Source organism: Gallinula chloropus (assembly GCF_964237585.1).
Source record: "Gallinula chloropus genome assembly, chromosome: 6".
NCBI lineage: Eukaryota > Metazoa > Chordata > Aves > Gruiformes > Rallidae > Gallinula > Gallinula chloropus.
The window spans coordinates 17,055,766-17,079,727 of NC_140091.1; the positions used below are offsets into that span (position 1 = coordinate 17,055,766).

At 43.5% G+C, this 23,962-nt stretch overlaps 1 protein-coding gene across 1 annotated transcript in view; it reads left to right on the forward strand.

Moving 5' to 3' along the window:
- Window positions 1–1,855: 1,855 nt before the first annotated feature.
- LRRC8D (leucine rich repeat containing 8 VRAC subunit D) overlaps window positions 1,856–23,962 on the forward strand; it is a 38,078-nt gene continuing 15,971 nt past the window's right edge. Inside the window, exon 1 of the mRNA XM_084266511.1 lies at window positions 1,856–1,875. The gene's annotated coding sequence lies outside the window, so the exon portion shown is untranslated. The remainder of the gene's footprint in view (window positions 1,876–23,962) is intronic.

Consider the following 23,962-nt stretch of genomic DNA (forward strand, 5'->3'; position numbering starts at 1 on the left):
GCTGAGGAGGGATTGGAGGGCATGGTGAGCTCTGCTTTTGGCCCTTATATGGGTCTCTGACCTTGTGAGAAAAGGTTACGGAAACACAACACTGTGGCTAGGAGGGCATTTTCTGTCAGAGCCTGAGTACAATCCAAAGGTCTGTTCTCAAACCAGTCTGTGCTAGACCTTTGTAAAGTATCTCATCAGAGCTTTTTTTTCCCCCTCATGTACTTAAAAACACAGCTGTCTCTGAAGCATCCAATTCCGGTGATGTGTGCTGCAAAGGGATTTAGTTCTCCAAAGACCACTTGACCACCTTGACCCCTTTGAAGGAGGAAGTTCTTCAAGATGCATGTTTTATTTGTATATTTGAGAACATCTTCCCTATCTCCTTGTCCTGAGTCTCTACGGCTGAAAAGAAACCTGGAACAGCAGGTTCCTGCTGCCCTTTAAAATGCTCTCAGTGGAAAGCATGACATGGGCTTGTTCCTTTGGGCTTCCAAGTGCCAGCGGATGCCAACTCTGAAAAGGCCTTGAAAATAAATTAAGAGGGAAGTGTGTGTGTTGTTTTTTCTGTGGTTGCTCAGGTGGGAGAGTGTGCTGCACTGGGCACAGACCCAACTGATGGAGCAGCTTTCTGTGGCATCTGCCTCTGATGTGGAGGCAGTGGGCCTGTGGCCACAGCAGAGGATGCAGCTAGGTGTCCCTGCTTCTGCATCCTGGCTGTGGGGTGTTCCCCATGTCAGGGTGCTGCCCCCATTCCTGCTGCTGCCCCCCGGGGCTAGGGCTTGCCAGCCTTGCAGTGAGCACCTTGCTGTGTTGGTGCTTGCACCCCAGCAGCAGCAGCGTGCTGCGGTTGGCAGTGCTGGGAAGGGCTTGGGCATGCAGCAGCGCTGCTTGGGATGCAGCCAGGGCAGGAGAGGTATGAGAAGGGCAGCGAGGCGGCTGGGCCAGCCTGCTGCGCACAGAGTGTGTCGCTGTGCCAGTTGCTAGGGGACTGTTTCAGTCATGAAGCAGCACAGCAACTTACTCCGTGTTTGTTGATTGGAGGCAATTACTGTAAAATCCTTGATTTATAACGAGGCATACTTAATAAGCAGCAAACTAAAATAAATACTTGTGAATTACCTGCTGGAGCCTGGCTGCTCATTTTGCTGAGTTGTTGCTTTCCATCTGCCCTGTAGAGTCGCTGGAGGTAAAGGCAGAGACACTGTGGTCTTGGAAGTGTCATACTGAAGGAGAAGGGGGGAGAATCCTTTTCCTTCTCCCTTCTGTTTGTCCTGGAAATAGAGGGGTTGTCCCAGCACCTCACTGACTCAAGGCAGGCTGTGTGCATGGTGTAGTGCTGTAACGCAGCAGTTTGAGTGTCATCAAAGCAGTTGTGAGGAGCACATGCAGCGTGTCGTTACTGTGTCTCTGGGGTCTGCTCTGGCTTTTATGGTGTGGGGGAAGCAGCAGTGTAGAAATAGTGGTGCTCTTGGTTAAATTTGAGACAATGTGTTGAAGAAAATAGGTGGGAACTGGCAAATTGCTCGTTTGAGGGAACTCTGCTCTTCAAGAACAGGACAACTCAAAGTATTTCTGAAATTATTAAAATAAGAGTGTGCTCAGCCTTCCGCAGAGAGCAAGTGCTGGTGGCAAAAGCATGACTAATGTTCAGCTTCCATGTCACGGAGTGATGGTTGTCTGACACCCCGCTAGTGTCAACGCTTTGTTTGGCCGCTTTGATTCACTGTGGTTTGTGTTTTTACAGGAAGACTCTGTGGCTCTTTTCAAAATGAGAAAGTGACTGTCAGCACCTGGCTTGGGATTGCTGTCACCGGAGCCTCTTGGAGCCACTGCTCAGCCCAGCTGAAGCCGGAGGAGGAAGGAGGAGAAGCACAGCCTGATCAGGTATGGGAAAAGTCTGATGCCAAGTTGAAGTGAGGTGATAGTTAGAAAAAATACAGTTCTGTTCCTTAAAGTCTTGGTAACATGTGATACGATGGCTGTCCAGTAACGACAACCACATGACCTGTGTGCCTGACATGGGCACATGTTGTATGCTTGGGTTCTGTAGCAGATCCAAGGTAAACAAACAGATTCAACTTTGCATTTTCTGGGCGTTCGATTTACACGTGTAGCATGCAGTACAGCTCAGCATGTGTTTGCCAGTGCCTGTATCCAGGCTCCTTGTGAGTTGGAAAGAATGGACTGGGAATACTTGTAACAGTTCAAATGTTGAAGAGCAATTTGGTGTCTCAAGGAAAGAGTTTTTCCTCAGCTTTATTTTTTGTTCTGGTAGGGAGATAGATGTAAGTACCAGCTTTCAAGGAGCGCAGTGGTATGTGGTGACCCCAGAGCACAGAAAGGTAGCAGACTGGTGGGCTTTAAGGCAAAGCTGCCTGCCAGCTTGCTGGCTCTGTTTTTGTTTGCTGAGATTCTCATAAGTGTTCCTGGAAACTGGTATTTATTCTTGTATTCAAGTGTGAATTTCAGATTGTCTTAAGACAACTTAGGTTCATCTTGTGTGAAGACAATCAGAGGAGTTCAAGGTTTTGCTCTATTGTGTCAAATTTATAATTTTTTTCTTACATAACTGTACTTTCCAGTTTACGTAGAGCTCCTGCTCTGAGGACCATGTTCTGAGAAGACCTTGCATATTTTTATACACCTTTAAAGATTCTTTAAGAACTGGGCTACTTGTATGTGCTTGTACAATGCTTGGGATGGCAATGGCCTGCAATTCTCTGAGGGAAACGTTCTTTGAAGAGGCAGTGTTTTTCACCTTGAGTGATGCTTTCTTTCCAAAAATGCCAGCATCTGTCCCTTGAATTGTCTGAATTTTAGTTATGTTTTGATGTTTTTTATTTGACCCAAGTGGAAACAGTGGGGTTTTGTTTAGGTGATCTGTTAAGAAAATTATGCCTGATGTTCATGGGTAGTTTCCAGCTCTGATTTTTATCTCTCCTTGTGTGTTTAAAGGTTGGGAGTCCTTGACTTTTTTGTCTTGGGAAATAAGAATCGGCATTTGTTTGATTCAACAACCAGCTTCCTGCTTCCCAAGGAAGAGATGGTGGCTCATGTGCTTGCAAGCATCCCTCCTGTGGAGAGTCTTTGTTGGGGAGTTAGAGGAAAGCTAGCAGTTACTAGTAAAATAGCTGCATAGCAGAATGAAGAGGGATTATTGAAGCATTACTAGGAAATTTGTGGCTGCGTGCAAGACCTTATGTACTCCACAGACAAGCTGACCTAAATTCTGCAGCCAAGCCTTACTGTTTTCTGTGTTGATGTGATGTGGCAGGCTGGGTAACCTGCAGCAAGTCTGGGTTTAAAAAAAGGGGGGACGGGATGGGACACAGAGAAGATTTATATTTGAGTAGAAACACAGAACAGTCTTTGTAACTACTGAATCTGTGTTGTGTTTTTTTGTTGTTTTCTAACCAACTTCTCTGTTTTGAATGTTGAGTACTTTACATGTAGTCAGGACAAGTCTGTGTTAGAAGGATGCTTGTTAAGAAGAGTAGATAGGTTGCTTTCTCTTGGGCGGGGAAATACATGCATGGTTGTACCTGTAAGAAGCTTTTACAGGTGGTTTGCAGTTGAGAGAGGTTTTCGCAAAGAAACGGTGGTAGGTATTTTATCAGTAGGGAAAAAATTAACCCAACTGGCATTCATCTCTTGAGGGGGACCAGGATTAGTATCTATCTACCTGACATAAATGGAATAGCTTGTGTTGTAAGTCAGTTTTTATGTTTCTGAAGTTTATACCTTATACACAAAACGTGATACAAAAATTCAAACAGAAAAAAATGCCACGTCTGTGAAAGTATAGTTGGTTGAACTGACCTATGTGCAGAATTTCACTGCTCTTACTTCTTGTAGTAGAATTGTGACTTTGCAGTTTAGTTTCTGCTAGCGCAAACCTGGTGTGATGGCAGTTACTGTTTCCTCCCTTTTTCTGTAGACATAAGCTAGACTGATGCAATGCTTTTCTTTGCCTTCACCCCTCCTGCCTGCACGCCTTCCTTACCCAGCCTCGCCACTTCCTCCAGAGGTACCCATGCAGCTATACAAGAGGTCTTTTTTGCTGGTGTTCTTTAAACTAGGTTCTATGAAACAAACACTTAATGCAGGCAGGAAAATTTTGCAGCCACTGGAAGGGTGTCTGCAGTAAGGTTTTTGCTGGCATGGTGGGGAAGAAAGGAAAAAAAAATATCTTGGCTGGTACAGCTAAATCAGCAAAATGTTGAAGTGTGGCTAGGGGCCGCCTTCTGCAAGTGCTCTGGACTGGTTACTGTGATTGAGTGTATATGTATAATATATATTTGTGTCTGGAAATCTCTTTTGTGCAAGCATAGGCCTTCAGCTCTCTTTAATTTTTTTTTAGAGGAATTTGTGCAGCTGCAGAATCCTGAAGCACCAGGGGAAATAGTGATAACCTCAAACATAGCTGGTTTATTTTAGATCACATTTCACTGATGTGCTTTTGATTTAAGAACAATTTGTCTGTATAATCTATTTGTTTACTACGTGGACGTAAGTGGCAACACTGACCTTCTGGAAGTAGGAACGAAGGGATCCAAGGAAGGGTGGGTTTGCTTGGCTGTTTGCTTTCACTTCTTGTGTCCTGTTTTACCAGCACTGTGGCATGGAGCTCCTCTGTGTGGTGTAGTACAGGGTTTGTTCTCCTTAGACAGGCAACGCTGACAGATTTACTTGCTGTATATCAGCTTCCTCTGTGAGTAATTACAAAAATGCACTTAATGTTATGAGGCAACCTGTCAGCTTGTTCCATTCCACTTGTGGAGTGAGTGCCAGGCAGCTTGTGCTGATGGTCCTTTGTATTTCATGTGTCTGGGCTGTGTGAGCTTGTGGCAGAGAGTAAGACCAAGAATAGCTCACTTTCATAAAATCATTTTTGGTAAAATAGCTACCAAAGGGCAGACAAAAGATGGATGTCCTGAAGAGCTGTGCACTAGGGAGAGTCCCCCCACCTCTAGGAGAGGCTTATCTGGCTCTGGACATGTTGCAGATGGCAGACCTTCCTGGATGTTTGCCTGCAGATCAATTTCTGCCTTGATACTGAGGTATGCTCCCGCCATGTTGCAAGGGCACCTGTGGGGCTGCCTGCTTATGTATCGCATTATGTCGGCTGTGGTTGGCACAGTGTTGGCAGCAGGGGCTGAGCGAAGAGGGCAGGGCTGCCCTGTGCCGGTCGTGGCCGGTTCCAGCCAGCGCCCCCGATGACACCAGGGACCTGCCCTGTGTGAAGGGGACCCTAAAGTCCCTGCAGGGACCCGACTGCGTGAGGAGCACCACATAGCGGCCTTGTTGCTTCCCTGCCAGACCCCGTGTGGCAAGGGAGTTCAGGAGTAAGGGTCCCCCATGTGTGCTTCAGTACCAGAGGTAGCAATTAGGATTTTATTAATTAATAAATAAATTTATATACATTTCCTCCTCAGACTGATAAACGTTAGTACCAGGACTGCCTCAAGGCAGAAGTAAATTTGCAGATAGAGATGTCATGCTGACAGCTACATTGCAGTGAGGAGGGCTGCTCTGTGCTTCGCTGCAGTGTTACAATTTTCATGTCGGGTTATCTTTTCTTTCTTCCTGTCCTCCCAGCAGAATTTTCAGTGTTAATGTTAGATACAGAAACTGGAAAATAGCCCTATTTTGGTGGTTTTTTCAGCTGGTTTTTCTCCTGTGTTTCTTTGCCTAGGCAGGAGACTTGTCCATTACTGATAACAAGAACCAGTCCCCACACTGTGAGCTGTGCTGGTTCTCTGGCGAGCCTGAGCCTGGCCTGGCTGTGGGTGCCGATACCGACTACAGCACAGGGAGGAAAGAGATGGTGCTTGTTGGTATTTGTCAGTGAGCTCGCTGTAGCTGAGAAAAATCTGAGTAGGGTAAAAGCACAGTAAGGGTGCATTGCATGTTTTCATGTGTATAGACCTGTTTCCTATTGGATGTGTACCAAATTCTGTCAGCTGTGGTAATCTTAGCTGTGTGTTTTGACACAATATGGTGGTGTTTTGAAATATTTACCTGTTGTCAGTTCCTTTCTATCCTGAGATTACAGGAAAGAAGTTATTCATGATACATGGTCATCCTGTGTCTTTTGTAGATGATGCTTCCTTGAATTAAGAGAGCGCCATCATGGCGTGCTTGTTCAGCTTTTACAGGCTGCCTGTGAACACTGAAGAACCCAATCAGAATAGTTAGGTTCAGCATAAAAGAAAGGTATGCCCGTCCTTGTCCATACCCAATTTATTTTCCAAGAGAGGTGAAACACTTAACAGTTGAGAAACCACAGAAGGGATCAGGCTGGGATGGGGAAAAGTTTACCTAAGACCTAGTTTTCTTTGTGTAGATGGGCATAATGTAATGTTTTGTCTGGTAATGCTGTATTTGCATCTTTTGATGGTGAAAAGGACATACCATCAGAAGCTGGGGGTGTAATTGCCTGGTGCCTCAGACAGTAAAGGTTGGGGGAGAGATTTGTAAGGGAGAGAATGAACAAACAGCTCTTTGCCCAAATATTTTCGTGCTTCTGTGGTTTAGTAGTAATATTGTGTTACTCTGTCCACAGCTTTTTATAGGCCTCTCTTAGAAAAAATTTAAATAAATAATACATTTCTCTAGTTTTATTATTTCAAGTGCTAGAGTTTGCTTGCAATTATAATATTCCACTGCCTCGGGTGGTTGAATATATAAAATCCAGGCCTTTGTTGCTGAGCAATAAACTCCCAAGCTTTCCACTTACCTGACTCTGCATTTCACAAAGTAGCTCTTACTTGCTCAGTGTATTGTTGGAAGCTGTGGAAAAGTTTTTTATGCATAATTAGAATTGATGTGATCAATTCCCTTAACTCTTATGTTCTGCAGGAGCTGGGGAAAAAAAAAAAATTGTTTTTCTGCTCATGAAGTGAATCTGCTACCTTTTGAAGTAAAATGTTTTCCAGGCAGGCTGCAAAACAATTTTTATGGGCTGTTCAAGTAATTACGTAAGGAACTCAATGATAGTTAAAATTACTGATGTTTGAAACTTTTTCTTTTGGGGGGTGTGTGTGAAGACAGACAGCAAAAAAAAAAATGAAAAGAAATTGTGTAAGAAAGGAAAAACTCAGGCAGATCCTGCATTCCCCCTTTCTCCCCCTATGTGTTGTTTTGAAGTCCTGCAGTAGTTAAGGAGAGCACTGCCCAGGTTTGAACTTTTTTCAATCTTTTCTACAGGAAGTGTGGTGGTTTGGGGCTTTAGAGGGCTCAACACCCCACCCAAAAAAACCAAACTGGCTGACCCAGACAACAGTCTGGGGTCTGACTGTAGTTTCCGTTGGATCTGACAGTCCCTCATGCCTTCCCTTTTTGGCAGGTCATGCTGCATGGCAACTCACTGCCTTCCATGATGCTGAGCTGGGGTGTTGGTAGTGCTGCTGGAGGCTGGGGACAGCAGGCATTCCTGTGGTATGGGGAAGCTGTGGAAATAGCGGTGTTGCATGGGACTGTCTGTAGATGCAAGAGGCAATGGGCTGTTACAGAGCCAGACAGTCCTGTGTCAGGTCGATGAGTAATGGCTGTTTTACTCAAGTCTGTGCATTCCCTCATCCCTGGGCAGCTTGCAAGATTCACAGCAATGCTGGTATTTCCTTTCCAGCTGAGGGAATGAGACAGGGCGCTGCAGGGAAGGGCTGCAGGATGTGGATGAGTTTGGGAAAACAGAAGCGAGTGGTGATGGAACAGGAGAGGTATCAGGAGGGATGGCAGCATGGAGTGAAAAGCATGGGTAATGATATGAGAATGTATTAGTCCCCTCGCTTCTGTCTCAGTCTAAATATACATACCAGGATGGCACAGTCCAATCTGGGATTACTGTCATCTTGGAGTTCCTGGCAACCTCATTATTTTACTATTATCTTGTTAAGTGTAATTTCAGATTTGCCATATTTGCCCGTCTTCAATGCAGCCTGTAGTTTCTCTCTGTAAAGCTCCTTTGTTTGGTTTGGTTTTGCACCCGTGCTCAGTCTCAGTTGTGTTTCAGTCTGAAGGCAACAACTGAGGAACTCCTACTTTTAGTAAAATGGTATGTCTAGGTTGTGTAGGGGATGGGAAGATAAACGTTTATCAAAGCTTATTTCAACAGCCAAGTCTGTCTTTGTTACAATAGCTGGAACAGTGCCAACCTAAAAAGCCCCAAACCTGCTTTGCTTTTACATTTAGCTAGATCCTTATATGTAATATCCTAACAAGAGATAGTTACTTCTCTGTTCCTTATGTCTTGGATAGCACTTACATACATAGTTGTGAAGAGCTCAGGTGGGTTTTCTGCAGTGTCACTGAGTTTCTTTTGCATGTGTGGGTTGCTCATATAGCTGTGTTAGTAGGAAGACAAACACTTGAAATAGAAAAATATGAGGCAAGGGTTGTCAAGTCTTATGCCTATATTCTGTACCTTGTGTGCTGAGGCCCTGACCTACTTGAGGTCTCTAGGTACTCCTGCAATATAAGTGTTTAGCAATGATAAACTGCTGTGTCTGGCACAGGGATTCAGTGTGCAAAAACAACACCTGAAAAACAACCTTTAATCCTTTCCCTGGAATGAGCCAGCTTAAAGGTTTCTGTTCTTTCGGGAAGGGTTGGACAGGGTGCTTCCATTCACTGTGTGCTGGCATGATATTCAGTGGCCAGCACCTTGTTTTGATACTTGTCAGCAAAGTAATACTGATAGAGCTGACCTGTAATTTTCCTGAGTGTCTGCTGCAGTAATTGAGGTTTTTTTTTTTTTCCCAGAAATAGCCAATATATTGGGAAAAGCCCCAGTCACCAATAGCATCTGAAAACAATAAAAAAAAGAGCAAAAGACCAGAAGGTCCCCAGATAGTCCCTAAACCATAACAAAATGAGGTACAGTGTGGTCAAGAAGAGAGGCACTTGTGGGCAAGGGCACTTGCAAAGGAGGAGATGGGTTATGAAAACCTGACGGTTATCTTTTGGGGTTTTTTTGGTTGTGTGGGTTGTTTGGGGGGTTCTGGTTGGTTTTTGGTTGGGTTTGTTTTTGGTTTTGTTTTTTTTTTTTAAACAGCAAATACAGTTGTGTTCTCCAACAAAATGCTGGCAGTAGCTGTGTAACTTAGTGTTCCATATAATATTAAATGGCTGAGTTTCACAGCTTGTCACGGAAGGCCTTGGAGCTTATTCCTGGCTTTCTGGATAGTCTGATCACAGATGATGGAACTAGGCAGGCTCAAGGGTCATGGCATTTTAGAGAGAGATTCTCTTAAAAATAACTCAGTGGCCTTTTAGAGTGAAGGTATTCCCAAAATAAGCTGTTTCTGATTGATTTGAGGCCAGGGGTATTCACAGAATCACAGAATTGTAGGGGTTGGAAGGGACCTCAAGAGATCACCGGGTCCAACCCCCCTGCCAAAGCAGCTCCCCAGCTCACATTGCACAGGTCGGCATCCAGACGGGTCTTGGGTATCTCCAGAGAAGGAGACTCCACCACCTCCCTGGGCAGCTTGTCCCAGGGCTCCCTCACCCTCACTGTGAAAAAGTTCTTTTGCATGTTGGTGCAGAACCTCCTGTGCTCCGACTTGCAGCCATTGCCCCTTGTCCTGTCCCCACAAGACCACAGAAAAGAGGCTGGCTAATTCCCCCTGCATTCCATGCTTAAGATACTTACAGACATTAATTAGATCCCCCCTTAGTCTTCTCAAGACTGAACAGCCCCAGCTTATTCATCCTCTCCTCATAGGGGAGATGCTCCAGGCCCCTAATCATCTCCGTAGCCCTTCTCTGGACTCTCTTCAGGAGATCCCCGTCGTTTTTATACCACGGAGCCCAGAACTGGACACAATACTCCAGGTGGTCCTGACCAGGGCAGAGTAGAGGGGGAGGATCACCTCCTTTGACCAAGTTTGGTGTGTCTTGCTTACTAAATGTATCAAATGTGGATAGATGTGTATAGGGTTAAAAGGCTGTGGGGATCAGCACTAGCTGAAAATGTTTGCTGGAGTCTGAGTGGGTTAAACATTGCTGCTGAGGTGTTTTTATCAACTTTTTTTTGGAATATCATCTACCATATTTAAAGTGGTTTGGGGTTGGGCTTGTTTTCATTCTGTACAACCAGAGGGTACGTAAGGAATGTGCATCTTGTTTTCAGAGCAGTCATAGACCAGTCCTCAGGAGCTGACTCACTGCTATTTTGTAAGCAGGGTTTGCTCTCCTTTCATGCGGTTCTGCGTTTTTCTGTTCCCTGGTCCATGGTAATTTAAATCTTAAGTGTACTGGTGTCAGAAAGCCTGCTTCCTAGAGTAGTGTCTTATCCCCATGTGTGTGGTGTGTGCTTGGCCTGATTTGGTACCAGCAAACATAATTTTTGACTGTTTCATTTCTTTCCACTTGCGTCTTCATCAAATTAAGGTACAAAGGCACTTTCCCTGTAGCTGACATGACCAATAATAAACAATTATTGATAATTTAGGGGGTGTTTTATTTAGTCTGGTATTGTTATACTGTCTCATTTGTATAGTCTGTTTTCAATTTTTCCTATACCATATTTGAGAGTTTACTGAATTTCAGATCAATTTACTTGTTCTACTTGCCTTTTAATTGAGCTTTGCTATTGGGATGTCATGGTAGGGTGGGACTGGGAAGAATGGACTGCTGGAAAGAGTCCGAGAGAAGGAAGCACAGGGCTCAGTACAACTTGAACTTTCAAGTTACAATTTCTAGCATGTAGTGCACCTTGAATTGTCACACCGGATTCCACTACTGACTTTCAAAATGACTTAAACTTACTCTCAAACTTTAGTAACGCTTCTGACAGGTCAGGTATTTTCCTGATTGATTGCAACTTATTATTACTTCCACTCCCCCCCCCACCCCCCACCCCCCCAAGCAGCTTAGGAGGAGGTTAGGTGCCAGAAATCTTCAGCACTGTCATCATTTTTATTTTTTAACTAAAAGGCTTTCTCAAACTAACTGCACCAGTGTGCACTAAGATGTTGCTACCTGTAACTCTTTTTATAGCTTTGTGAGGTTAAAGTTGGAAGGTCCAACTGTTTTAATTGATGTTTTTACAAACCTTATGTGGCTGGAAAACTGAGGAGAGTCATGTGAATTTCACGTTACTTCTGCATGACTAAAGTCAAGGGCAGCAGTGTAGGCTGCCAGTAGAAATATTCCCAGGAAAACCATATGGGAGAGACTAGGAGAGAGAAAATCCAGCAAAGGCTTTTTTCCTGTTCCGCTCTAGCTCCAAGACCAAGCATAGTAGAAGGGGAAAAGTGGCAACCATTCTTGTGGAAAAAGGGTGGCGTGATACCAGTTTTCCTGATAGTAGCCAGGATGCTGTGGATAGAGAAGAAATAATTGGAAGCTTTTTGTTTCCTGGGTGGAGCTTCACATTGCACACTGATAAGTGGGAGCCTGATAGGGAGGTGATTAGAAAGGCAGCACCTTCCCTGGGAGCTGCTGCATTTCAGTCTGGGTGTCCTGCAGGAACCTCCACCCTCTCCTGTCTCTGCCTGGTCTTCTAAGCCTTGATGTCATCGTCTCGTTACTGCTAGGGGAAAAGCTGCATGTGTGGGAGATATGCAAATGTGTTGTAATGTTCTGATATAATTTTAGCACAGGAAAAGAGCAAGCTCTCTGCATAGGTATCGCCAACTGAGCTCCAGTCTTGAAGCTTCATTCCTTTAATAGAGCTTTTAACTCGGAAAAGAGGTTTACATGAGTGTGGGGTATAGGATCAAGTTCTTAATTTTGTAAGCTTAAAAATCACCTCCTATCAAGCCGTTATTCCAGACAACTAAATTCCTTTACAGACAGTGGGAACTGTCTGTATGAGTGTAAAAGAACCGCACTGTTTAATGGCATTATTATTGAGGATTTCTGATGACATGAGCAGCACATACTGTCATCAGAACAGCACTGGCTTTGCTGTGAATAACTGAGGTGGACTTTTGTCTTCTTTCTTTTAATGTAAATATTCTAAATATTGCCTTGACTTTTTTTTGACCATTTTTTTCTCAGGTGCAATGAAAATACAATCTTTTTGTGGGAGAGAGGAAAGAACCTACTAAAATCCTTTCTTGTACGCGAGGTTAAGCATTGCACTGAGGAGGGTATGCTCCAGTGGAATTGCAGTCTTCTCATAACAGTTTAGACTTTGGTAAAGAAAGTGGATGAGTCATTGCAGGGGTTTGATGGCTGAAAAGATTGATTAATAATTAATTTTTTAAAAAGCCCTTTCCTCTGTGTCCCAGCTTTCAGCTGTTCAAAAGATCATCAGATTCCCGCACGCAGTTTAGCATCTGAGCACTGTGGGCATGTTTGTTTTGATGTCTTTCCCTGAACAGCAAATGTTGCTTTTCCTTTGCATTTGCTTACACATACACTTAGATACAAATGTCAAATTTAGTTGGAGTGTTTTCCTGAGGTTACAGCAATTTGAGAGCCAAATGTTCCCTTTACTTTGGTGTGAGCATTAGGGTTAATTATTCTTGCCTTATAACTGTTTTTTGCACTGGTATGCGAGGTGCTACATGGGTAAAAGCATTCCCCTTTTTCACTGTTTGTGTGCTTGTGCATACAGATTCACTTGCTTTTCCTCCAGAGGTGTCTGCCAGCCAACGCCTTGCGTTGGGGAGGGAGTGGGGGGAGCTGATCAAAACCAATTCATGAAAGACCTGGCACCTCCGTGACCTTTTGAAATCCTTTAAGATGTCAATTGATCCCTTCTGAGTGCTCCTGTCTGGGACAGATCTTTGGCACACGGTAGCTCTTGCTGCTCTGGTACTACAAGAGGTAATAAACTGAGGTTTGTCTTTTTATTAATAAAAGCTGTGCTGTCTGAAGTCCTGGGCATTGTTGGTGCTGAATCTTGAATGTTTAGTGCATGGTAGATACATGTTGAGGTATTTATTTGCTGACAGTGTGCAAAAATTCTCTCTCCACCCTTTCATTTTTATTTATTTATAAGCATGAAAGGTGAATGAAAATGTGGAATAATTTAAATTTGGGCTATTGCTGTCATTCATATTTTGAACCTGGAATACTTCACACCTTCAGTTCAGTGGTCCCCTTAGTCATCAAATCTTGAATTATTGCTGGACTGTAGCCTTCTGATCAGCCCCCAGGAGATGGCTGTCAGATACTTGGCGCTGAGATGTAGCTACAACCTTCGGGTGTCGGTGTTTGTGACACTGTGTTTTGTCAGATAGGAAGGGTGCAGCAGCTGAACCTTGCACTTTTCATAGGCCTGAGGTTGTGAAGAGTTGTGTGGTTTTTCCAGCTTGCAGATAGCGATACACTTCGGCCTGCTGCAACCGTGAACTTTAATCTACCTTAGTCAGACGTTAAGATTTGGTTGCACTGCTGTATTTAATTCTTTATAACACTTACCACGTGGTACAGAGTTACTGTAAGTAGGAGTTTTAGAGGGGAAAAAGAGAGTATGCAGGACTGTCTTGCCAGGGTGGCATTGGAGCTAGACTTCAGTTTTGTAAAAAGAGGTGGTTTTCCCTTTGTAATAAACCAACCATTTGCCTTGGCACAAAATATTGAAGGGGAAAGCTTTTTTTGTGATTATTGTTTTAAAGGATTGAATGTAGAAAATGTGAGGAGAGTGAAGAAATTTTAGCTGCAGGGGAGGAGATGCAATGTTATTTATAAAACTAGACCTCCTCGAATGCATGTTTTATTCCAGTAGAACCTCCCCTGGGTAAATGTCATGTGCAGAGTTGAGTGGGTGTTCACCTGCTGGGATGTCTGGAGAAGACGACAGGAAAGCAGTTTGCCCTTGAGGGGTGCTCTGAAGAAATGAATGTTTTCATGGCTTGAGTAGATAAAACTTGCTCTGGCAACAGTATGGGCAATTTGACGAGAAGTGGGAGGGGAGAAGGATGTGTGTGACTAGGGTGACTTTTTGTGTTCTGGAAGGAAGAAGCAGGGTCTGGAATTTGTAGTCTGACATTTCTGAATGCGTGCAGAAAGCCAAAGGAAGCTAGTGGGTGTTGGGACATAACTGATTTGCTCCAGTTTGTTGAGTAGGTGTGGACAGAAGGACAGCAAGAAATCACTGGGCTCTCTTTTAACCTAAGAGGCAAAACATTGTGCAACTGCACTGGTCAGAAGGAAATCTCCCAAGCCGCACCCTGGGCTGCCCTAGGTCCTGGTGCTTCAGCCTGGCAGTACCACTGTCTTCAGTTCACAGCTCCACAGCTGCTTCTCTCTGGATTGCTGCCACTGGAAACCTCCTGATGCAGAGAAGGCCCTGAACAGGAGCGGCTGCGGTTACTTTTGCTTTTCCTGTGGGATCACTGCAGAACCCCTGGATGGGTGAGAGAGGGGTCAGAGATGACCTGTGTTTCCTCAAGGCTGTAGTTTTTCCTACTCGCAGACTTGCTTGTGGAGAGACGTTTGTTGGTTAAGCAGTGGTGCTATAAGGGGATTCCATGCAAAGGGGGTGGATCTGGCTGTGGACATCTGCCCCTCACCAGGGAAGCGCATCTTGCATGCTTGGTCCAGAGCCTGTAAAGCAGGAATTAAGGCACACAAAGTATGTGGCTAGGCAATGCTTTTACACTGTTACAAAAGCTAGCAAAGTTTAATGCATCTCCTGCTAATCAATTCGGTCTCACTTCTCTGCAGTGTTTAAGTTTTTTTTTCTCTTTTTCTCTCCTCCCCCCCTCACCCCTCCCCACCCCCCCCCCCACCGCCCCAAAACTGAGCTGGAAATAGTCCCTATAGGTTTTCAGGCTTTGCCACAAGAACACTACTTGTCATGTGGTGTCACATCAGCTGAGAAATCCTCAGACAGTAAGCCTGCTTGGATTTTCTGACACTTGCCTTTTCTCCTAGTCTTGTCACAATTCTTCCATCATTCAGACTGACTTCTCGTGTATGTTTGGGTTATGGAAAGTAACAAAGCCTATGAAACGTGACTATCCATGAAAAATAATACTCTAATATTCTTTCAGCTTTTCTAATAAAATTTTTTTTCATGTGTATGTTTGCATTAATAGCAGTTGCCTTCTAGTTAATAAATACAGTGCCCTGTAAAAATAATGGGTTATTAGGATTGGATGGGTTCCTGTAGTGCCCATAGTGCTGCAGCTTTCACTAGCTAGCTGTGCCTTTGCTGTTGTGCACCATGGAGTTGTTTACATGTTAGGAATATGCTAGAGGCAAGGAGAAAGGAACAGCTTCAATGTGATGGAGCATAGATGCTCTGTGGGGGAGGCCTCAGAGTTGTTCGTAACAGGATCAAATGTCGATCATGTTTCAGGAAGAATAAAGTTGGTGTTTATGAGAAAATTGAAGAATAGCATATTACATGCTTTCCAGCCATCTTAAAGCTGTCTATTTTTGATCCTGACTAGGAAAACGTCCTTCTCCTGTGGTTGTTTTGAACCCTGTAGAGTATCAGTGGTGCCTAGTGGAGGCATCTTATCTGGACCACTCCTGTTTGGCTCCAGCTGCTTCTCTGGGCTGCATTTGGAAAGGAAACAAGGAAGATGCCAGATTCTTTCTGCTCTTCCATTAAAAGCCCGCTGATAGCCTTGTTGATGGTGCTGCTGGAGCATTGTGGTCACTATTAAACTTGTTTTAAAGACAGGTCTGGGGATTTACTGGCTCCATAGAGTAAGAAAACATTCCGACACCAATCTGTGAACATGAGAAAATGGCTACTCCCTTATTGCAAGGTGTAAACGCTGGAAGGAGCAGACGAAGGCAGAGGAAATGGCTAGAGAGGACTGCAGAAGAAAACAGCTGAAAACCTCCTCCTCTCCCTCCAGAGCTATTTTTTGTCAGTGACAGAGCGCTGTGGGATGAGCAAAGCCGATCTGTATCTGCAGCAGGCCGTGGCTGTGATCTGAAAATGTATCCCCAGGAAAAAACAATGAGAGCCGAGCTGTGGGGGAGGGAGCATCCCAAGCCAAGGCACCTCTCTGCTGCAGCTGAACCTGCAGTTCCTGTTCCAGGCTGCTTTGCCTTGTATTTAGGTGATGCTCAAAACTATATGACAAAGGGCTGTCAGGTTGTCTGCCTGTGTGTCAGCTGTTGGGGTGTTGGGCTGGGGTTTGTGAAGGAGCAGCTGGGGGATAGGAGTGGGGAGGGGGAGAGGGAAGGGAGAGGGGGCTTGAAAAATTGTCAGAGTGAGAGGCTCTACAAATTAAGGCCAGGTGCCTGTTGGAAATGCTTCTCTAAACCAGACCTGGCAAATACATGGTCATGGATTTATTACCAGAACTGAAGGCTTTTTCTGATTGTGTGGTTTCTTGCATTCTTCTTAGAATGGTTTGGTGTTGAACCAGCATCCTGATGTGTTGTGTTGTCTGGGCCTGTCTCCTGAGGAAGATATTTTGGACAGTTACTCCTAAGTAAATACTGCATGTGGTTCTGGAGTTAAGAGCTTGTCTTCACATGCCATTGAGAAATTATTTGAGTCAGCCGAAGGTGTGATTTTAAAGTTAATTGCTTCAACTGCCCTACATCTCTCAGGCAGAATATTTTAGAGTCATTCTGTTTCTGGAAAAGAGTGTCTCAAGCAGTTTAATCAATTTTTTAATTTGTGTGGTTTTTTGTCTCTTAAGAAGTAATCCAAAGTGCCTTATGCAGACAAAGCCGCAAAGTGGATTATGTTATATAGGAAGGCTGTTCTTAAGGATTTGGGAGGGTTTATGTGGACACAGATATATTACTAGTCAGGAATAGCACTTGCATTTTAAAGTCACTCTGTATTTTCATCTGAATTTAATATTAAAGCATCTCCTTCAGCCTCTTCTAAACTTAAGGAGAAATTCTGAGAAGATAGTCTTTGCAGTGGACCTTTGGAACACTGTTACAGCATCTTACAGATGTCGTGAACTGTGTGATGACTGAGAGTTACGGTAGAAACTTCTGATTCGTTTATCCAGTCTTCTGTAGTGAATGGAATGTACTGCTTAAGTGGGTAAAGTTGCTGGTTTCTTGGAAGAGTTTCTAAGTTGATGGGCAGGGGGATGAAAGGAGTTGTAGAGGATTATGATCCCTCCCAGCAAATCTTGGTCTTCCAGCCCAAATTGAGATTCTTCCCATCTTCAAAGTTGGGCTTTGTTAGATATGTGTATGAAGCAGGAGGCAGGAGCAGGAGGAGTGGATAGTAGAAAAGGACTGAATGTTTTAGAATGTGAGGCTTTTGGCAACCTGCACAGTTGTGTTTACTTTAGGCCTGAGAGGATGGGATAGAGAATCCAGCACAGGGAGGGTACGCTTCGCACTGAGCTGTTTTGAATATTTGCTGACTAGTTTAGGGGGAATTTGCTGCAGAAGGCATGGGTAGGGGTGTTCATTTTGCTTTTTAAGGCTACAGTTTTTACTGCCACAGTCTTCCCCCTCCCCCACTTTCCTTCCCATTTTGCTATTTTAATAGGAGGAGGAATGACTGAACTGCCGTATGTGTTTTTCCTTAGTCATTTTTGGTTGGGCAAAGTAAGTTGCAGTGGTGATGTACAGCAAGAACCCAGGTTATTTCGTTTTCACTGACTGAATTTAGATGCTTGCCAAACATCATAAGGAATTTCTACTCTAAATGTACGCAAGCATGTGCGTCAGGAGCCATGTGGGATTCCTGATGATGTCAAGTCCACCGTATGTGTTGAACTGCGGAATTACATCTGCAAACTACTACCACCATGTTTCTAGGGTATTTAACAGATCACTGTGTAGAAATAGTTAGCATATTTATTTAAATGAAGTTGTGAAACTGGAAGGTTCTGAATGTTTTTTCCTACTATTGTGGCAATTACAAAACCAAATATTGTGGTTTTCTTGCTGAATGCAAGTTTTATTGCCCTGTGAAAGACTTGGTCCTAAAGGGTAAGGACTGATTCTGTGGTAAAGTTTAGTTGACTGCATGTGCAAATCCAGGTATAGTGTAGATGCTCCCACCTTGGGCAGGTAAGGAATGTAGTGTCTACACTCGGGGTGCGTGTGCCTTGCACAGTGTTTCTTCTCTGCTGAGTAGCAGTGCAGTTGCTGTGGCAGTGCTACCTCAGGTACCCACTGGGATAGGACTGAGGTCAGTTCATTCTGCTGCTTTCGTCACATGAGTAGCTATGGCTGGTAGTATGCAGAAGCCATGAACCCAGGTGAGGGTCAGGGTGATGAGAAGCCTGAATGTGTTCATCATCCAGTCTGGTTGACTCAACGACTTGGTGGCTTGGTAAATACCTTATCTTTACAGTCAAGGCATAGGAGAAATTAATATAGATCCTTTAAATGATTTTTGGTCGTGTCCAAAATGGCTAATCAGCGAACGCTTCATGCACTCATCTGTTTCATTTTGTTCTGAGCTGTTGAATCTCCTGTTGAAATCATGGGAATATGTTCCATGCCTTGGAAATTCAACCCACTGCAGGTCAGCTCTTGTTTCAGCCTGACACACAGCTACTGTGGACTTTGGTATCACACAACTGGAGATTGGTGGTTGCCATGGGATCCTCGAGTGTGACCCAGTTATGTACAGATGGACAGAGAGCAGCCCCAAAGAAATTACCCATAATGCTTCAAAAGACCATATCTGTTGTCACAGAGAACCTCATGTTATTGTAGGAAGGAAAATGTGAATGGAAAACAGAACTCTCTAAGAAAATACTAAATAGCCTAAAAGCTGAACTGGTTTTAAAGAAAAGTCAGTAACTATACTAACAGCCCTCTGGCTCCAGGACACATCTAGAAATTTCAAAGCAAAATGCAGTAATTAAGGGGACAATAGGTGCACGTTGGAAGCTAGGAAGTAAGTTAGAGAATTAACTGCATATTTTTGGTAGCTGAAGTATGTCAGGAAACAAATCATTCCAGTCACTAGATGTAATAATCTAGATGTAATAGTCACTAGAGATAATAAAATAGCTCCTGCAAGAGAAGTAGAAATATTTACTAATGCTGTTCATATTTAGGAAGGTGCAGAATATGATACCATGAAGGCCATTCCAACAAAGAATTAAATCCATCTTAATGAACAAGGATTTATTACCTTCTAGGGATAGACATATGTAAGTCAGCAGCACTATGATATGATTCTTTTAAAGTGTTTGCTGAAAAGTCTGCAGGCTTGCAGATAATTCTAATAACTGTTGATATTGAGGGTAGAAGACCAATCTAACCATATTCCAGTTAGCTTGACCTTGATCTTCTTCAAAATATTTGAAAAAATATTGCAATATTCCACCGATAAAATATGAAGCTGATACCAGCCCACGCCACTTCAAGGAAGGTGTGTGTTAGCAAACACAGTGACATACTAGAGACTTAAGTTTTACTTGATAGAGGGACTTGCATGAAATGTAGTAAATCTATGTCTTCTGAAGGCACCTATCTCAGAGGGACAGTCCAAGCCTTGCTGGCTACTCCCTGGCTCCTTCCAAGTACTACCCATGGTTCCCTTTCACAGCAACAGCAGAGGTAGTCAGGACTGTGACATACCCCACTGGGACTCCTGTCCTGACACGCTATTGCTATGTGGTATTGCAAAAGTAAACGATTTAAGGACTGACTAACTGATGTTTAAAAGTTAGTCATTGGTGGTGAATCATTATCAAATGGGAATGATTCTAGAAATCTGTTTTAATGATTGAGGTGAGGCCAGATTCCATTGAACCTTTTCATCAAGTACCTGGAGAGAACAGGATCTGTACTGATAGAGTTGGCAGGCCATATCGTGCTAGGCAGCCTGGTAACAAGGACAGGGCAGCTTGTACAGAGCAATCTGGGTATCCTGGTGAGCTGTATCAATCATAAGTGTGTCTTTGTACAGTCCGATGCAAGATTGTTGGGCTTGCAGGTGTTACACGACAACAGAGGCTTGGGGAGAAGACTACCTGGGGGGGACAGTGAGTAGACAGCGGGATGTGACTGCCCTTTTGCAGGGCAGCAAAGGTCTATGAGTGTTGATGTGTATAGAAGGGGCATTGGGCAAAAGAAGGTGAATTTGAGTCTGGTTCTGGGGTCATGAGGAATCTGTTAAAAACAGAAAAGAGAGAAAGAGGAGATACTTGGAGGCTGGGCGGTGTTCAGGTACCACAGGGAGAGCCTGAAAAAGCTCAGTCTGGACATGTTTCTTGATAGATAAATGAGGTGACTTGATAATTGGCAGGAAGTGTCTTCTGAGGGAGAGCCTGCTGGAGGCTAAAAGGCTAACAGAAAGTTAGGAAACTGGTGGCTGGGAGCTGAAATTGGGCAATTAGGAATAAGAAAGGCATTTGTAACGGTGAGAGAGCCTAAGCCCTGGAACAAATAAATGACAAATGAAAGTGGTGGATTCTACCCAAAATGTTCCCAGGGCTGAAAGCTTTTCTGGAAGTGTTATGTTAGGCAAACAAAGGTTTGGCTTACAGTTACATGTAGTCCTCTGGGCTAAATGCAGGATTAATTGAGTATAGTGCTCTGTGGTGTCCCTCTGGCTTCAGTAATTCATAGCAGGGACCATATAAACCTGCAAAACAGAATGTTTGTCATGCTGAACAATTGAGCACCATCTGGCCTCTGATAGAATATATAGTGTATGTATGTACATTACATAGGAGGTGCATATACCTCTTGGCCTGAGAAACGTAAGTTCCTCTGTTACATATTTTGAGAGCAACAGAAGAAACTGGAATCTGTAAGTGGTTGCCAAGCGTTTCCTAACCATGCATGTGATTCCTCATGCGCTCCCAACTGGGAGACGTTGGGTACATTTGCCCCTTGCTTATGCTAGGAAGTAATTCTTCTCAGCTGGGTTGATTAGTTTGTGTGTCCTGCTGTCTGGAGTCTGCTCTGCTCTCTCTAGAACTGATCTTTCCTGAATCCTTTTTGGATTCTTTGTTCTGTTCTCCTCTTATGCAATAGTAGCTTAGATCTTTCCGTTCCTCTTCTTGAAGGTATGCTGGAAGAAGCCACAAGGAAAATGCGGAATGGTGTGGTGGAAGTGCAGTGGGAGGCTCACAAGCAATGAGTTTTATAGGCAGTGTTTTAGGGGAATTGGTTTGGTTTGGTTTTTTCGGGGTTTTTTGTAGTGGACAAGTAACCTCTGGAACTCACTGCTGCATGATAACATTGAGTAAGAATTAATACAAGTCTGATTAGGCTCCTCTGGGGATGAAATGAAGCTTTATATAAATCTATGAAACTTGTAGGGTTTAAAAGCATCTTGTAACGGCAGGGTCTAATATAGTGGGCAGGTTATAATTATTTACTAGGAACCTTCTTTTGCTGTAACATCTGTTTCTAGCTGCTTTCAACAACAGGAACTGGTGATTCAGAGGTCTGTTTCTAAATTTAATGTGAGAAGGAGCACAGTGCTGGCTAGAGGAACACTGAGGGTGTGTATACGAAGGGGAGGTGGTGATAAAGGGAGAACGCACCCTGCACGCTAAAATGTGTCATTGTGCCTCTGCTTGCAGGGCACACATGCTGATACACAAACAGAATGTACGTAGATTAGAGTAACAAACTCATTTTGAGCCCTCAGCTTCTCAGTGATCATACTTTTACAGTGTTCCTCCATTGTACCTGAAGTAGTTGATCTGCAGGGAAAATGCACCATTTGTGTTTGAGGATTCATGGCTTCAGAATTGGGGAGAGGAATGGAATGCAGCACAGAGATTTAACATATTGAAGGAAGAAGGCCTGGCTGTGTGTTTTTTCAAGGAAAAGTCTCCAGTTTCCTTTAACTGCCTCCTGACGCTTGATTTGGAAGAAAGCTACTCTCTGTTCTTAAATGGGAGTTAGAAATCTTACATGCAGGTGGGCACAGGCACACACACAACTTTATTTGTGTATGGCAGTTGAGTCTGGTAAATACTAATGGACAGAAATTGTTGGCAGGGAAGTGTAGGTACAGACATAATGACTGTGAGGGTTATTTCACTGCTGCTTTCTTTCCATGGCCTCCGAACGCTGGAAGTAGCTGCCCAGCCTTGTTGGCATTGTCTACCTCAGGATGCTCCTGAGATGTCACTTGAACAGTAGAGCTACTCTACGTTTGTCGCTGTTTGTGTCCACACAAAAACATAAGTACATGCTCAAAGAAAACGAGTCAGGACCTGGATGTGTCTTGTAACCCATGTCTTTGCACTGCCCAAGTGTTTTGTGGAAAGTGGCAAAGAGAGGGAGGGAAGGCTTAAAACAAGAACATCAAAAGAATGGTAATGCCATAAAAGTTTTAAAACTTTAGCAGATGCAAAAGGTCAGGCATTTTAGCATTTCTGTCTTAATAGGTGGGAATGGTTATTTTGTGGTCATGTCTTTTGTTATCCACAGATGGGTCCAGGGAGTGGACTTTCTTTGAAGTTTTGTGCAAAGATAAAAGGAGCAGCTCAGCCCTACCTCTGTAGGCTACCTGTCTAGCTTAATACAGCACTAATCTGGCAAAGCAAGTATGGATACTGGACCTTTGAACAGAGGAAAATAAAATGTTAAAGCCATAGATGCTAGGAATTGGCTCTTAAGAGCTGCATCAGGAAGCACAGTTGATGTTTTCCCTGCATGCAGTCATTCCAACACAAGTTAAATTCTTTGTTGTAGAAAAAGCAAACTGTTTTGGAATGTTGAGTCTGAAACACAGATGATATATTGCAGTAGAAGACTCCTGGGGGATTCTTTTACGAGATGGATTTTATTTGTTAAATGAGTTTTCAGTAGTTCTTCAGTACACGCTATTGTATCGCCTGCGTGATGTCTTACAGCGTCACTGGTCTGATCTGGACTGTGATGACTGAATAAATAGCATCATTTGCTAACTGTGGAAAGATGGCTTGAGCCGTAAGACACACGTGCATTTTGTAATGTAATTGTAAATCATAAATTAAAGACGTTGGGCTAATGCCAGATATAAGCTGCGTTCATAGCTCTTGGTGCTCTTGTCTCCCCACAGGAGTTCCAAGAGTCGAAGGGGATCACAGAGGAAACGGAAGCTGCTTTTGTACTTTCTTTGGGGAGTGGGAGGGAGTTATTAGATAATTCATGTACTCTAAGACATCTTGAAAGTAGACTTTGAAGTGGCCTTTGGGCTTCTACCAAGGGCCATGCAGCTGGCATTTTGGTTTTGTGCATTACAGGAAAGAAAACACTAGAAATCCCTTGGCTTTCATCTATAGAGAAACAACGGCACTTTGCTGCTATGTTTTGGCTGTATTGGTTTTTGGCATGGTTGTAATTTACAGTATTATATCCTGTGGGTTTTCAGTGACTTAAATTACGAAGAAGAAATAGTTTGTCTTGTGGTAGTTGTAAGATGGTGTTACAGTTGGCAGGGGGACATTGTCTAGGAGTTAGAGGATCAGACCTGTGGTCTGTGATGGTTTTAGCAACAACTGTCTTGGGGGAGGGCTGGAGGAGACTATGTATTTGGTTGTAGTGATATAACCTGGTTGATGGTTACTGAGCTCTGCCTTGGACCGTAGAGGTGCAGAGCTCCTAATTAAAAAGCTTAAATGCAAGTCCAATTGGGAAAGTTTGAATATTTTATGTTAACCTAGTTATGCTTTTGCTCATTGCTAATAAAATGCTGTGTCTGTGTTACTGTGAGGGGGTAGAAGGATCTTTATTCAGATCTCTGTTCAAACTGGAGCTATTCAGAAACAACAACTCAGAAACAAGAAATCATTTTATGTAACTGGATAATTTTAAGTGTGCTATTATCACACTCTTTTAAACTGAAGGCAGTAAAGATTTCCTAATAAATGACTCACAATAGCATTATCACTCTTATTTATATAACTTGAGATCTTGTAATCTAAGCCTGTTGGCCTTTACGTCTGTGAGTGTTTTAACTTTTTATGGGGGTTTTGTTTTAAAGCCAATTCATGATTACTCTCTTTTTGTTTGTTTGTTTCTTGTACACATACAACCAGTTGTATCTTCTCCCTTTAGGGCAGAAGTAAAGCTTTATTACAACCTGCTTCTCTTAACTTGACAAAGCAAGTATCAGTGAGTATGGCCAACTTCAGCAAGTAAGTCTGTGCAGAGC